At 47.8% G+C, this 13,503-nt stretch overlaps 1 long non-coding RNA gene and 1 pseudogene across 2 annotated transcripts; one reads left to right on the top strand and one right to left on the bottom strand.

Annotated features, from left to right (window-relative positions):
* Positions 1-318: 318 nt before the first annotated feature.
* Positions 319-1,532, bottom strand: LOC136543078 (uncharacterized; annotated as a pseudogene).
* Positions 1,533-2,050: 518 nt separating this feature from the next.
* LOC136544880 (uncharacterized) lies at positions 2,051-4,901 on the top strand. Of its 2 annotated transcripts, none has more exons than XR_010780862.1 (3): positions 2,051-4,186; positions 4,292-4,499; positions 4,765-4,901. It is a non-coding gene; the product is annotated as an uncharacterized lncRNA (long non-coding RNA). The 2 variants fall into 2 exon arrangements; XR_010780863.1 differs by lacking the exon at positions 4,765-4,901 and having other exon boundaries at positions 2,054-3,071; positions 3,149-4,186; positions 4,292-4,746.
* Positions 4,902-13,503: the final 8,602 nt, after the last annotated feature.

A 13,503-nucleotide genomic window follows, 5' to 3' on the forward strand; every position in this document is an offset into this window, starting at 1 on the left:
TTTCACGGAGACCTCGTTCAAATTAGTCTTGTGTCCTACCTCAGAATAAAATAACTCGAGCTGTGTTGAGTTTTTTAGGCCGTGCATGTTAGCTCGTCCAACTTTTACTGAATGTTAACTCTTTTAACATAACTAGGTAGCGTGCCCGTGCGTTGCTACGGGATAATTAATAATTTATACTAAAAACATACGGATCGCACGATAAGATAATAATACTGTTAAATTAAATACCAATGTTAAAGTGATATTTAATCCAAAAGGCAAAGTTTATGAATTTAACACAGTCACGGAGTGCGCGACGTCGCAGGCTCACAAACTCTAGAGCTTCCAGAGATTGGGTCGAATCCAACCTAGAGCCTCAGAACCCTGCATCTTTTCCTAGACGGGCTTCACTTTAGATGCGCCGGTACCAATATCAATGATCTCCAGTCGATGGACCAAGTCGTATGGATCCCCATACAATGGCTCAGACATGTAGGTTTTGTTCTCCTTGTACTTGGATACAATTGTTCCACTGAAGCTTTCATTGAAATGTTTAGACACGAACAGTGTCTGATCACCGATGTCTCTCACCCTGGACCACTCCGGCGTATGGTCGTGGAGGTTGCACTTGTAGATCGCGCTGCTGTAGGTGAAGCTCTGTGTCCCGTGGAACATGCTCACCATGGCACCCACAATGTGTAGCTCACCGTTTGATTCCAGGTAGCTACGGTGGCAGAGCCCCGCAGGTGGCGACAGCGATGGCAGCAGCGTTGCGGTTGGAGTAGCGCCGGCGGCGTTGCTGCTGCAGACGGAGATTTCTCTAGTGCAGTCGATCGCCAAGAACTTGTCTTGGCAGTGGACGATGGACCCCACGGAGAACTCCAGCTTGGTGTCGAGCAGCGTCCATGCGCTGTCGACTCCAACCCGGCAGAACGCGACCTCCGTGGAGTACCCAAGCATGGCCATGGCCACGCACTCGCGGTCGGCGGCGCCGAGAGCACGATCTCACGGAAGAACACGTCCCTCATGTCTTCTAGCTTTTTGGCTCTGCCTGCGACATTCGTGTTCCCGTAGCCGTTGGTGGGATGGAGGACCCACCGGCCGTGGACCCTAGACACGCGTTCCGATGAGGACGCTGCCGCGACGTGTTCGCCTGCTGGCGGGAGCTCAACGCGGGGGGCACGGGCACCGACGAATGGATTCAGCAGCGTCACGGACGCCGCCTCGTCCATGAGCACCAGCCACCCACAAGAGGAGCCGCACGACACCTTGCCGCGCACGTCGGGCAGCGTCTTGGACAAGACCTTCTTTTCCGGGACGCAGTAGAAGCCGACGTGGTCCGAGTCGAGGTCGAACGGGAGCAGCAGGAGCGACCCGAAGGTCGCGAACGGGACGGCGGTGCGTCATGGGGAGCAAGCGGATCGGAAGGACGCCGCGTCGTGGCCTGACGCGAGACGTTGCCCGATGGACTCGAGGAGATCCTCTGGCAGGCCGGATCTCCAGTCAGGGAGAGGTAGGGACCTTCTCTTGGGATTGGAAGGCTGAGCCATAGAAGAAAGATGACATCAACTATAGTTCATGCAAGAAATAACAAGCGAGGGCGATAGAACACGTGAGCGTGAAACTAAATGAAAGGAGGAAAAAACTGTCCCTTTTGCAAATGCAAAGATGGAAAATAATTAAATATAGGCAGATTTGGCAAGGTTCTCAGAAATGCAAAGAGATTCCTTTTATCTTAATTCTCTTTCCTTCTGTGTTAATTCTCTTTTCTTTTGCTCGTTGCCATGTATGCTGGTGCATGCAAACATACAATGTGTATATGGATAGCACAATAATTTTCTACTTTCTATTTTGTCGTAATTCCTCTATCATATGACAGGCAATATTCAATCAAGGAGAATGACACGATCAATCAGTAATTAAGATGTCGTGGGATCACAGACGTGGACAGACGGACGAACCAAAACAAATATCGCATAAAAAATATCCATACTTTATTGTTTTTAGAGGAGATGAATAAAGATACACACGCTCTCTGTTGCTACGTGCTGCTCGCAGGCCGCCCTGCTCGTGCCGCTGTTGGCCTTGCTCCTTGCGAGGCAAACGAGTGAAAGGCTCGGTGTGTGGGGCCCATGTTCCATCAGGTCATCACAGCAGCACGAGAAAGGCTGAGCCAAACTCCTTGCTTTATCGATCCACTGCACTGCTCCAAACTCCTTGCTTTATCGATCCACTGCACTGCTGCACACAACTGACCACACTACCCTTCAGCTTAGTCGCTTGCTCGTAAACGATCATAAATTTCCAGTCAGGAATAGTATTTTTCTCTCACACCAAACCAGTCAGCAGTAAATAATCCACGATACGATACGACCTCCCGAACAGGCTGCTTGTCATTATCATCCATTCCTCCATAGTCCATCTTTTCTTGCTAGCACTGCGCACAACGATGCTCTTGAGTTCAAGATCAGATTCACAGGGAGGACCAAAGTAGCAGCTCTCTCTTTTTGTCTCTCTCTCTCTGGCTCTCTCTTCCCCAAAATCAACAAAGCAGCAGTTCTTCATCCCCTTCACCTGCCCAGCTCTGTGGGCGAGGCCTTTGGTCAAGCTGAAGTGAGGCCGGCGCGCAGGTATGGTGTGTGTGGCGGCGGTCGTAGCCCATCCACTGGAGCGAGTTCCAGCCTCTGCAGCCTGATCCCGGCCTATGGTCGTCGCAGTCGAACGAGAGCTCCAGCCCCTGAGGTGCGTGCTCCCCATGGTCGAACTCCAGCCACGGCGCCGCGGCCTCGACGCGTGCTCGTCGCTGACGAATTGCAGCCTCGGCTGGTGGTGGGGGCCACGACCGTGCCTGGGCTTGGGCTCGAACAAGGGGAGGCGGAGGTCGTGCTGTGGCGGAAGAGGCGCCGACTTCCTCATCCACCGGCGAGCTCCGTCCAGCGGCCGCTGTGAGGTGTATGCGGGTTGGGCCATTGCTTCTCCAACTTCGACGAGGTACGACCAGCGGAGGGCCCGGCGAAGCCGAGGGGATGACCTCGACTTCTCGATGGTTCCAGTACATCCTGATCTATGTGTAACGGGCACGGGCAGAGGTCCGATCCGCTACTATGCTTGCACCTGTTCGTGTGCTCTTAAACCCGACTTGATTCGTTTTTTTTATCTGGAACAGTGTTTTTCTCTCACAAATTCATTCAGATTCCTCCAAACGAACGGAGGCAATGAGTGGGGAGCCTAAAGGCCCGATCCACTGTCCTGGTATGTTTTAATGGGCGGGAGGCCCGATCCATTGCTCGGGTCTGGCTTAACAGGTGAGAGGTCTGATCCAACGGCCGATAATGCATGTTGCGGGGATTTGACGGCCAGTGGGTTTGTAGGTGACGTAGTCCTATCCGTTAGCCCGTTTTTGATGCATGAATCATATATAGAGATCCGATGGGCACATAATTCTAGTTTTTTTATCATATAATTCTAGTTTTTTAGCAAACATAATTCTAGTTTTTTTATCATATAATTCTATTTTTTTAGCAAACATAATTCTAGTACTATATAGGTCAGAATGTCAGAATTGAACAAAAATGTGTGTCAGCGCGTCTTCATTGGGCTGGACCAGGCCGTTGGGTATGAAATTTCGATCGGCCTTTTGGACGACTCGGCCCACTAGCCCGGACTGCTTAGCGCCTTAGCCCCGGCAAAGCCTCAGCGCCGGAGGGGCGCCGCCGGTCGCTCCTTCCCGCCGCCGCCACCGCCCTCCTCATTGTCCAAGCACAACGCCGCCATGCCCTCCCGCTGCTGGTCCAGACTCCAGAGCCCTTACTCCTCCCGAGCGAGCACCCAACTCACCCCTCGATCGCTGTCTGTCCTGTTTGTGTTTGGACTTCGGAATGCTGCTTCTTTGGCTGCTTCCGTTCCATGGCGGAAGAAATCGCAGCCTTCCTCGCCAGACGTGTCGTTAGTTGGATTTGCATCGGTCTTGGTCAGTTCTTTTCTTATCTCTTTGGCCATGCGGGTGGAGCTAAGCAGCCCAGGTCCTGCATGCTGTCTCCGTCGGGGTCTTATCTCTTTGGCCGTGCGGGTGGAGCTGAGCAGCGCAGGTCCTGCAGCTTGTCCCCGTCTCCCCGACGGATCCGCCAACCGACGACAACTCAGATCTACTGATGTCGACGGATTCAGATTCCGTGTTCCAGGCAGCTGGGAACAACGTTGTCAAGTAAGCAATTGATTGGAAAACTCTTAGACTTAGGCTCCTGAGTCTTGATGTCTACTTTCACCTAATAAACCTGTTTCTTCACTTCGACTCAATTTGTCCTTGCAGTCGGAGCTTGTCTTAATTGCTTCTTGTACACAGCCAGAGTGCACACCCTGCACCATCTGCAACATCTAGAGGTGGCCACTGTCATTGGGCATCAGCTAGCACTCTCACAGAGCAGGGAAGCTCATTACTTCGGGAAGAGATTAGCGAGAATTCTCTCTCTTTTGAGTTTATCTGGTGGACCGTCGAGGAGAAGATGAGTAACCATCTGGTATGCAAATGCAACTGTGTCCAAATAAACTTACACCTCTTGCAATCATGTTCAGAGAAACTCTACTTTATTTTTTGTAGTATATATAGTTATATACCATTGTTTCTTGTATTTTCCCTCTGTACAAGGGATTTTGTGTATATTTACACACAGCTGTTGATACTTATTGATCAGTTTGCTCTGATGTTTTCCAATATTCTATTGCACTTTACAACACATGAGTTGATCTTCGCTTGCTGATCACTGTTTCAAGTTGAATCCACAGAACCATGATAACCTTGGGAACAAGATTGGAACATGGAGCCCTAAGGGGACAGTGATCCACATTGAGGTGCTCGTAGTGGGGGCTTCTATCATCCTGTTATTCATGGCTACCTTTGGGTACTGGCGACGCCAAAATAGAAACTTCTTCATCCAACTAGGTAGAGTGTCCGTGCGTTGCTACGGGACAACTAAATCTTTTGTACTAAAAATACATGGATCGCACGATAAGATAACAATACTGTTTAATTAAATACCGACGTCAAAGTGATATTTAATTCAAAAAGCAAAGTTCGTGAAATTAACACAGTCACGGAGAGCGCGACGTCGTAGGCTCACAAACTCTACTGTATAGACTTTTTCGTGATACGGCTAAGATAATATTTTATATCGGCAGAAAGAATTCTACTATATCCATTTCTTTCATTCGCCAATAAATCCATGAATAAGTTCTGCTGCATCTACATATAATCATGTACACACAGGTTCGAGTATATATATAAATAGGTTTTGCCCGTGCGTTGCTACGGGACAGCTAAACTTTTATACTAAAAACACACGGATCGCACGATAAGATAACAATGCTATAAAAGTATATGACCGACGTTAAAATGATATTTAATCCAAAAAGCTAAGTTCGTGAAATTTACACAGTCACAGAGAGCGTGGCGTCGCAGGCTCACAAACTCTACTATGTAGATCTTTCCGTGATGCGGCTAAGATCATTTTTATACCGACAGGAAGAGATTTCCAATATCGATTTTTTTCGTGCGCCAACAAATCCACGAATAAGTTCCACCACATATCCATACCATCCTGTACACGGCGCTGGCAAGCGAATTAGCCACAACTTATGTAATTAGTTTTATAATTAGCTCATGTTTAGTCCTCCTAATTTATATCTAAAAATTCAATGTGACAGGGACTAAAGTTTAGTCTTGGGATCCAAACACCCCCTAACTCTCGACTCCTGCTGGCTGCTCACTTGCACCACCATGCCTATGTGACTGTACGTATATACTCTAATGTCAGAACATCTAAGATGGTCTTTATTGTCCACCCTTTGAAAATATCATAACTTTAAGGTTGCCATTTGTGTATGTTGTAGGATTGGGATGCTTTGCACTAATCCATGAGAGTTGAAATTTTTATGCCATTATGATGTCTAAGCTTACCAATCAGACAGAGACGAACTTGATTGTTAAAATATTTTCAACACTGCTTTCATATACTCCCTCTGTCCCAAAATAGAATTCATTCTCGCTTCCCGAGAAGTCATATTGCACGTATTTTTTACAAACCTAGTCAAAGTTGAGAAAGTTTGACCTGCACGCATCCCATAACGACTTATATTTTAGAGCAGAGGAAGTATATGCTAATGGGAGTAGTCAACTGGAAGTCGTGATGAACACAACAATACTTTCATATTATATGCTAATGGGAGCACGAAGAAACGCAGGGGAATGGACCTATATACTAATGGTGGGAATATTCGTTTAGAAAATTACAGAAGGTTCACCAGTCTCCCCATGTATAACCTGCACATCTTTTATTTGGCACCACTGATGTTCTCAAGGAGCAGCCACTTTTTTAATTTCAGGTCTGCATGCTGGAAACACTAAAATTAAGGGCCAACCTCATTGAGTCGTCTTGCTTGATCTTTGCCAATTGTCTTGCTTGAGCTTTGCGAACAAATTATACCATTGGTAAAGACTAACACATAAAGAGGTAGAAGTTGCAAGAATAAAGCTAGGTGGCCTACTATGCACCCAGCCTAAATTTAATACCCTCCAAATTATGAACAATACCATACGATCCGGTTTACGTGGAGATGAAAGATATCTGACCGAGCGAGAGAGGAGCACCGCATGATTGTTTCCTTCCATGCATGATTATTGTTTCCTTCCATGCATGTGGCCTCAGGTGAACGATTTGTTTCCTTCAAAGCAGGCGGGGATCGCAGGGATGGCAGCTTCTTTTTCTATCGCGCGGGGTATCGCATGGCCGGAAGGGAGGAGCGACCCAAAAAAAAAGTTGCACCAAAAAATTGTCTTACTTTTGTTCTTTTTAGTTGTAGGAGAAACAACAAGCGAGTGCGATGGAACACGTGAGCGTGAAACCAAATGAAAGGAGGAAAAAGCTGTTCCTTTTGCAAATGCAAAGAAGGGAAGTAATTAAATGTAGGCAGATTTGACAAGATTCTCAGAAATCACTACGGGAAACAGGTTCTTTATCGAGTGCAACTTTCTTTGCCGAGGGCTAAAAATCGGGCACTCGGCAAAGAGCTATTTTGCCGAGTGCCGCACTCGGCAAAGATATACACTCGGCAAAGAAGGCTTTGCCGAGTGTCAGGCACTCGGCAAAACCAGACACTCGGCAAAGGCCCTTTTTGCCGAGTGTCAGGCACTCGGCAAACTTTGGCGCTCGGCAAAAAACGGCGTCAAGTAACGGCCGCCGCCTGCAGTCCAGGTTTGCCGAGTGCCAACGGGTAGGCACTCGGCAAACCACTTCTTTGCCGAGTGCCAGACCCTGACACTCGTCAAAGGACTAGGGCTTCCGGTTTGCCGAGTGCCAGATCAGGGCACTCGGCAAAGATTTTTTCTTTTTTTTTAAATCTAAACCCTAAACCGCACTCCATCGTATTTTTAAGAAAACAAAATTACCACTTTGCCGAGTGTCGGGCGGAGAGGCACTCGGCAAACATTTTAAAAAAAATTGGCACGCTCTTTGCCGAGTGTCCCCACGAACACTCGGCAAAGGGAACACTTTGCCGAGTGCCTACCATCTGGCACTCGGCAAAGAGCATGTTTGCCGAGTGTCAAAAGATGACACTCGGCAAACCAATTGTTTTTTGTATTTTGACCTCCAAACTTTTTCTGTAGTCCTCTTATAGTACTTGGTACTCCATGTCGAAATTTGGTACATTTCCCGAACTGTTTACTATATTTATTTAATTTATTTCATTTAATTGAAGTTTTTCAAAAAATACAAATTTGAACTGCACGTGCATCAAATAATGGAATTTAATGATTCATAAAATGATATTCATGGTATTGAGTGTAGTGTGAGGCCGTATCCAAGAACGGACCCGAAATTTCGAACATCTTGTTCACGAAACATGACCACGAACTTGCGGACGAATTGTTTTTAAATTCTATAAAATGCAAACGAAGCCCGAAAATCATGAAACTTGTCGAGATGTCATGATATCGTATGTGGAGGATGTGATAAAAATTTGAGAAGGTTTGGTGCAAGTTATCATGTACGATGCTTACAAACCAGGATAAACCCCGGCCACCCCTCCCTACGCCGCCCCTGCCCCCGGCAGCCCCTCCCCGTGCCTGCCCCCGGCCCCGGCCGTGCCCTGTTCGCGGCCACGCCGGCCCTGCCGCCGCGCCCTACCCACGGCCGCGCCAACGCCGGCCCTGCCCCCGGCCATGCCCCGTGGACCGCGCGCCCCGACGCCCCCGTGCCCGACCATGTTCCCGACTCCGACGAACCCAACCGCGACCCCGACGCTACCCACCCCTACCCCCGGCGCCCGTCGGGTATGCCGCCTCTCTTGTTGTTGTCGTGGTAGTGATAGTTGTAGTAGTATTAGTTGTAGTAGTAGTGCTAGTGGTAGTAGTAGTATTAGAAGTAGTGGTATTAGTAGTAGAACTAGTGGTAGTAGTAGTAGAAGTAGTGGTAGTAGTAGTAGTAGAACTAGTGGTAGTAGAAGTAGCAATAGTTGTAGTAGTAGTAGTAGAACTAGTGGTAGTAGTAGTAGCAATAGTGGAAGTAGTAGTAGAAGTAGTGGTACTACTTGGATATATTCTTCTGCATGGATTGTTTTTTGCAGGTTTTGGAAACCTCACCGTGCAGGGGAGGTTCTGCCGATTTTTTAAATGACAGTATTTTGTTCCATTTTTGTAGAGAAAAGCCTGTCGGAGCCGAGTGTCTATTCCCGTCGCCGTGCCGGTCTGCCTGCACCGCGTCGCCTCGCCACTGCACCAACCCGCTGTGGCCCCGCTAGCCTGACTCCGCCGCCACCCTAGGTATAACCCCTCTTTCCGTATCATGGTCATAGATCGCGTAACCCAGTTAGGCGTCTCCCGTTCGAAAGAGATACGGTTGGAGGTATGCAAATCTTTGCATATCTATGACCGTATCTGTTTTGGATTGTCCACGTTTTTTGGACAGCCCGTGGATGCGTAGATGGGTTAGTTTCCATGGTCTGCTATGGTCCGAGACAGAGTTTCGGCATCACCTCCCTGTTGTTCTCCGGATACGCACTCTTGTTTGGTAGGACGTGTATCTGGAGAACAGCGGGGAGGTGTTGCCGAAATTCTATCTCGGATAGGAGTAGAGCATGGAAACTAACCTCATCTACGCATCCGCGGGTGGGATTAGGACCTATCCTCACCTATTAGACAGTAGGAATACCATGTAGATGCAATTGATGGTTACATTACTCGCTGATACATATGTTAGAGGATGGATGACCGTTAGTTGATGTACACAGGCTAGAGAAGTCAGAGTGATTACACCACGGAATGGATGAACAAGACCGATGCTTTCTTGAACAGTGCATTTGGCAAGGCTGCTAAAGGATATTGCCTAGTTTTGTGTCCCTGTAGCAAATGTGGAAACAGGAGAAGGGTAAACAAGGTGGAAATGGGTAAACATCTTGTGAAGAATGGATTTACGCCGGACTACACCCGGTGGGTCCACCATGGTGAAGCCCATCGTATGAGAGAGGAGGTGGTGAGACCACGGGTGGAGGCTTTTGATGCTGATGCGGGGGTAGCGGACATGTTAGATGACTTTCACCATGGCCAGTTCGATGATGGACGTGAGAAGGAGGAGATGGAGGTAGCCGCACAGGCGTTCTATGACATGATGGACTCAGCACAGAAACCCGTTCATGATCGGTCAACGGTGTCTCAACTGGATGCCATTGGACGCTTAATGGGGTTGAAGTCCGAGTTAAACTTGAGTCGAGAAGGCTTCGATAAGATGTTGGCCATGATTGGCACCCTGCTTCTGGAGGGCCACATTCTGCCGAAGAGCATGTACGAGTCACAGAAACTCCTTCGTGCACTTAAGATGCCGTATGAGCAGATACATGCTTGTCCCAAGGGGTGTGTCCTATTTAGGAAAGAACACGAGCATGCAAAGTTCTATCCAAAGTGTAAATCCTCCAGGTACCTGGAGGTAGACTCTGATGATGGCCAGAATAGGCAACTTACGATCCCCTTGAAAATCTTACGGTACCTTCCGTTCCTACCGAGGATCCAACGGCTATACATGACCGAGGAATCCGCGAAACAGATGACATGGCACAAAAATGGCAAACAGTACAATCCTGACAAGATGGTACATTCATCCGATGGTGAAGCTTGGATCCGCTTTAATGACAAACATCGTGACAAAGCAGATGAGGCTCGTAATGTACGTGTTGCGCTGGCAATAGATGGGTTCAATCCTTATGGAATGATGGTTGCCCCATACACATGTTGGCCCATCTTCGTTATCCCCCTTAATCTCCCCCCCCCCGGTGTCTTCTTTCAACGACATAACGTATTCTTATCGTTGATAATTCCTGGACACCCATGGGTGTGTTCATGGAGCCCGTGTTTGATGAATTGGTCCGTGCTTGGGACGAAGGGGTATGGACATACGACCGAGCTACAAAGACAACCTTAAAAATGCACGTTTGGTACCACTACTCCCTGCATGACTTCCTGGCGTATGGGATATTCTGCACCTGGTGTGTTCACGGGAAGTTCCCATGCCCAATATGCAAGGAAGGTGTTAGGTTCATTTGGTTGCAGAAGGGTGGCAAGTATTCGTCATTCGACAGACATCGTCAATTCCTACCTCTTGACCATCCATTCAGACAAGACATCAAGAACTTTATGAAAGGTGTCGTAGTGTTAGACCCTGCACCGCGGATAATGACTGGTGCCGAGGTTCATGCTCAAATAGATGCTCTCGTGGCCAATCAAGAAGGTGGTTTTGTGGGATATGGTGAGCAACATATGTGGACTCATAAGTCGGGCTTGATGAGGCTCCTCTATTTTGATGACCTTCTTCTGCCACATAACATTGATGTAATGCACACTGAAAAGAATGTCGCCGAGGCACTTTGGGCAACACTCATGGACACTGAAAAGTCTAAGGACAACCCTAAGGCTAGAGTGGACCTGGCAACGTTATGCGATAGACCAAATCAAGAGATGCAGCCTCAGAATTGGAGAAGGCCTCAAGCTGATTTTGTCTTGACCAGCAAACAAAGGAGGGAAGTACTTGAATGGATCTAGACACTAATGTTCCCTAATGGGTATGCAGCGAATCTAAAGAGGGGAGTGAACTTATCTACTCTGCGAGTCAATGGGATGAAGAGTCATGACTACCACATATGGATTGAGCGGCTTCTTCCGGTGATGGTTCGAGGCTATGTCCCTGAGCATGTCTGGCTAGTGCTGGCAGAGTTGAGCTATTTCTTGCGCCAGCTTTGTGCCAAGGAGCTATCTTGGACCGTCATTGATGACATGGAAAAAGGGGCACCTGTGTTGCTCTGTAAGTTGGAGAAGATCTTTCCACCCGGCTTCTTCTTGTCGATGCAGCATTTGATTGTGCACCTCCTGTATGAGGCATGAATGGGGGGGCCCATGTAGGCCTGTTGGTGCTATCCAATCGAGAGATGTCTAAAGACTCTTCGCAAAAAAATATAGAAATAAAGCCAAAATTGAGGCTTCCATTACAGAGGCATACATTCTGGAGGAGGTGTCAAACTTCACAGAAAAATACTACACCGAGAACCTTCCTAGCATGCATAATCTACCCCCTCATTATAATGCTGGCGAAAATGAATCGAATCTCAGCCTTTTCCAAGGGCAACTCGGAAGCGCAAGTGCATCGACCACTAAGCACTTGAGTATTGAAGAGTGGCGCAGTATCATGCTATATGTGTTGACCAACCTTGTCGAGGTGCAACCGTATGTGAGGTAAGTTCTCAACAAACTTGTTTCAGTATGCCGTCACTATTCTGCATCCAACTCCCTTGTTTCTCATTGGTACAAGGAATTTCTTCGTGAATCCTGGCATCAATCAAGGGATCCTACCCCACCGGAAAATGATACCCTTCTTTCACAGGGTGCGGGACCAGGGAGGCTCGGTTTCATTTCTTGGTTCAAAAATATGGTACCGTCCAATTTAGCTCGTACTTAGTTCGACATTCCAAGTTGCTCGTATGTTCGAATAATATAACGATCTATCCTGCTTGAGCTTGCAGGCCCAAACCGATGCGTCTATAAGTGATGAGTTGAGACAGGTTGCAAATGGCTGTGCCTTAAGGGTCAGGTCATTTACCAGTTATGACGTGAATGGATATCGCTTTCACACAGCAAGCTACGAGCAGAGTCGGCCTAATAAAAAAACCACAAATAGTGGAGTTTTTATGCCCGGCACTAATGGCCTCGACTATTATGGAAAAATTGAAGAAATATATGAACTTTCATTTTATGGTGCCAAACCTTTTAATCCTGTCATATTCAAATGCCATTGGTTTGATACTCGAGTAACGAGACGGACCCCTAATCTTGGGCTAGTCGAAATTCGATAGGATTCCGTCTATCTAGGAGACGATGTCTATATTGTGGCTCAACAGGCCACACAGGTTTATTATACATCATACGCGTGCCAAACCAAAGGGCATCTTAAGGGTTGGGATATCGTGCACAAGGTCTCGCCACACGGTAAACTACCTGTCCCAAACGATGAAGATTACAACTTCAACCCACACACATATGATGGAGAGTTCTTTCAAGAAGAGGGGCTAGAAGGGAGATTTGAGATAGACTTAACCGAAGCCATCGGAATGGAACTAGACAATGAAAGGGTTGATGACGAGGACGCTGGAGATGAGGTGCAAAATGTGAAGGACTTCGAAATGCTTGAGCGATTACGTTTAGGCAATGACAATGAAGACAACATTCCTCATTCGGATAGTGTTGATTATTTGAGCAATGACAATGTTGATAGTGATGACGAGACCTATGATCCAGCTAATCCCAATCATGAAGATTATTTCTAATACATGTAATACTATGTTTTTGTAATTATGTTTTGTTTATTTTGCATCTATTTCTATTTCTAATTACGTCTTGTTTATTCCTTTTAATTGCAGGTGATTGAACAAAGATGGTGGGCCAAAGCGACCATCACAGGGACGTGTCCTCACTTTACCAAACACGACGCACTGCAGATGCCGCTCCAGGTGAGGGGCCGTCGGACAGGAGGAGGAGGAGGAGGAGCAGCCGCAGGAGGCAGCCACCGCCGCCTCCTACCACACAGTGTGAGGTGGACGAGGAGGAGGCGAGGCCCAGGGACAACGATGAGCTGGTTCGGCAGACGGACGAGGAGGAGGGGGTGCACGAGGGGGAGGGGACGCACGAGGAGGATGGTACGGGTTCCGCTTCCTCTGGTTCGTCCAACGTCTACTTGCGAGGTCCGGCGAGCCTCCCTCCGGTTCCGCTTCCTCACCAACGCCCAATGATTCGCCCTGAAGGGCAAAAGTAAGTAACTTTAGATTTAATCACCACCACTTCATATGATATGTTGAAAATCCATAGAGAAACTAATAATTTTTCTTAATTACTTGTGCAAGAACTAGACGATTGTGTCGGGTGGTGGTCACAGACGCCTGGTCAATGACGTCCTGGGTCTTCTGTGCGGGCAACACTACCCTGGCCTGGTT

This window comes from Miscanthus floridulus, chromosome 3, assembly GCF_019320115.1.
Source record: "Miscanthus floridulus cultivar M001 chromosome 3, ASM1932011v1, whole genome shotgun sequence".
NCBI classification, from domain to species: domain Eukaryota; kingdom Viridiplantae; phylum Streptophyta; class Magnoliopsida; order Poales; family Poaceae; genus Miscanthus; species Miscanthus floridulus.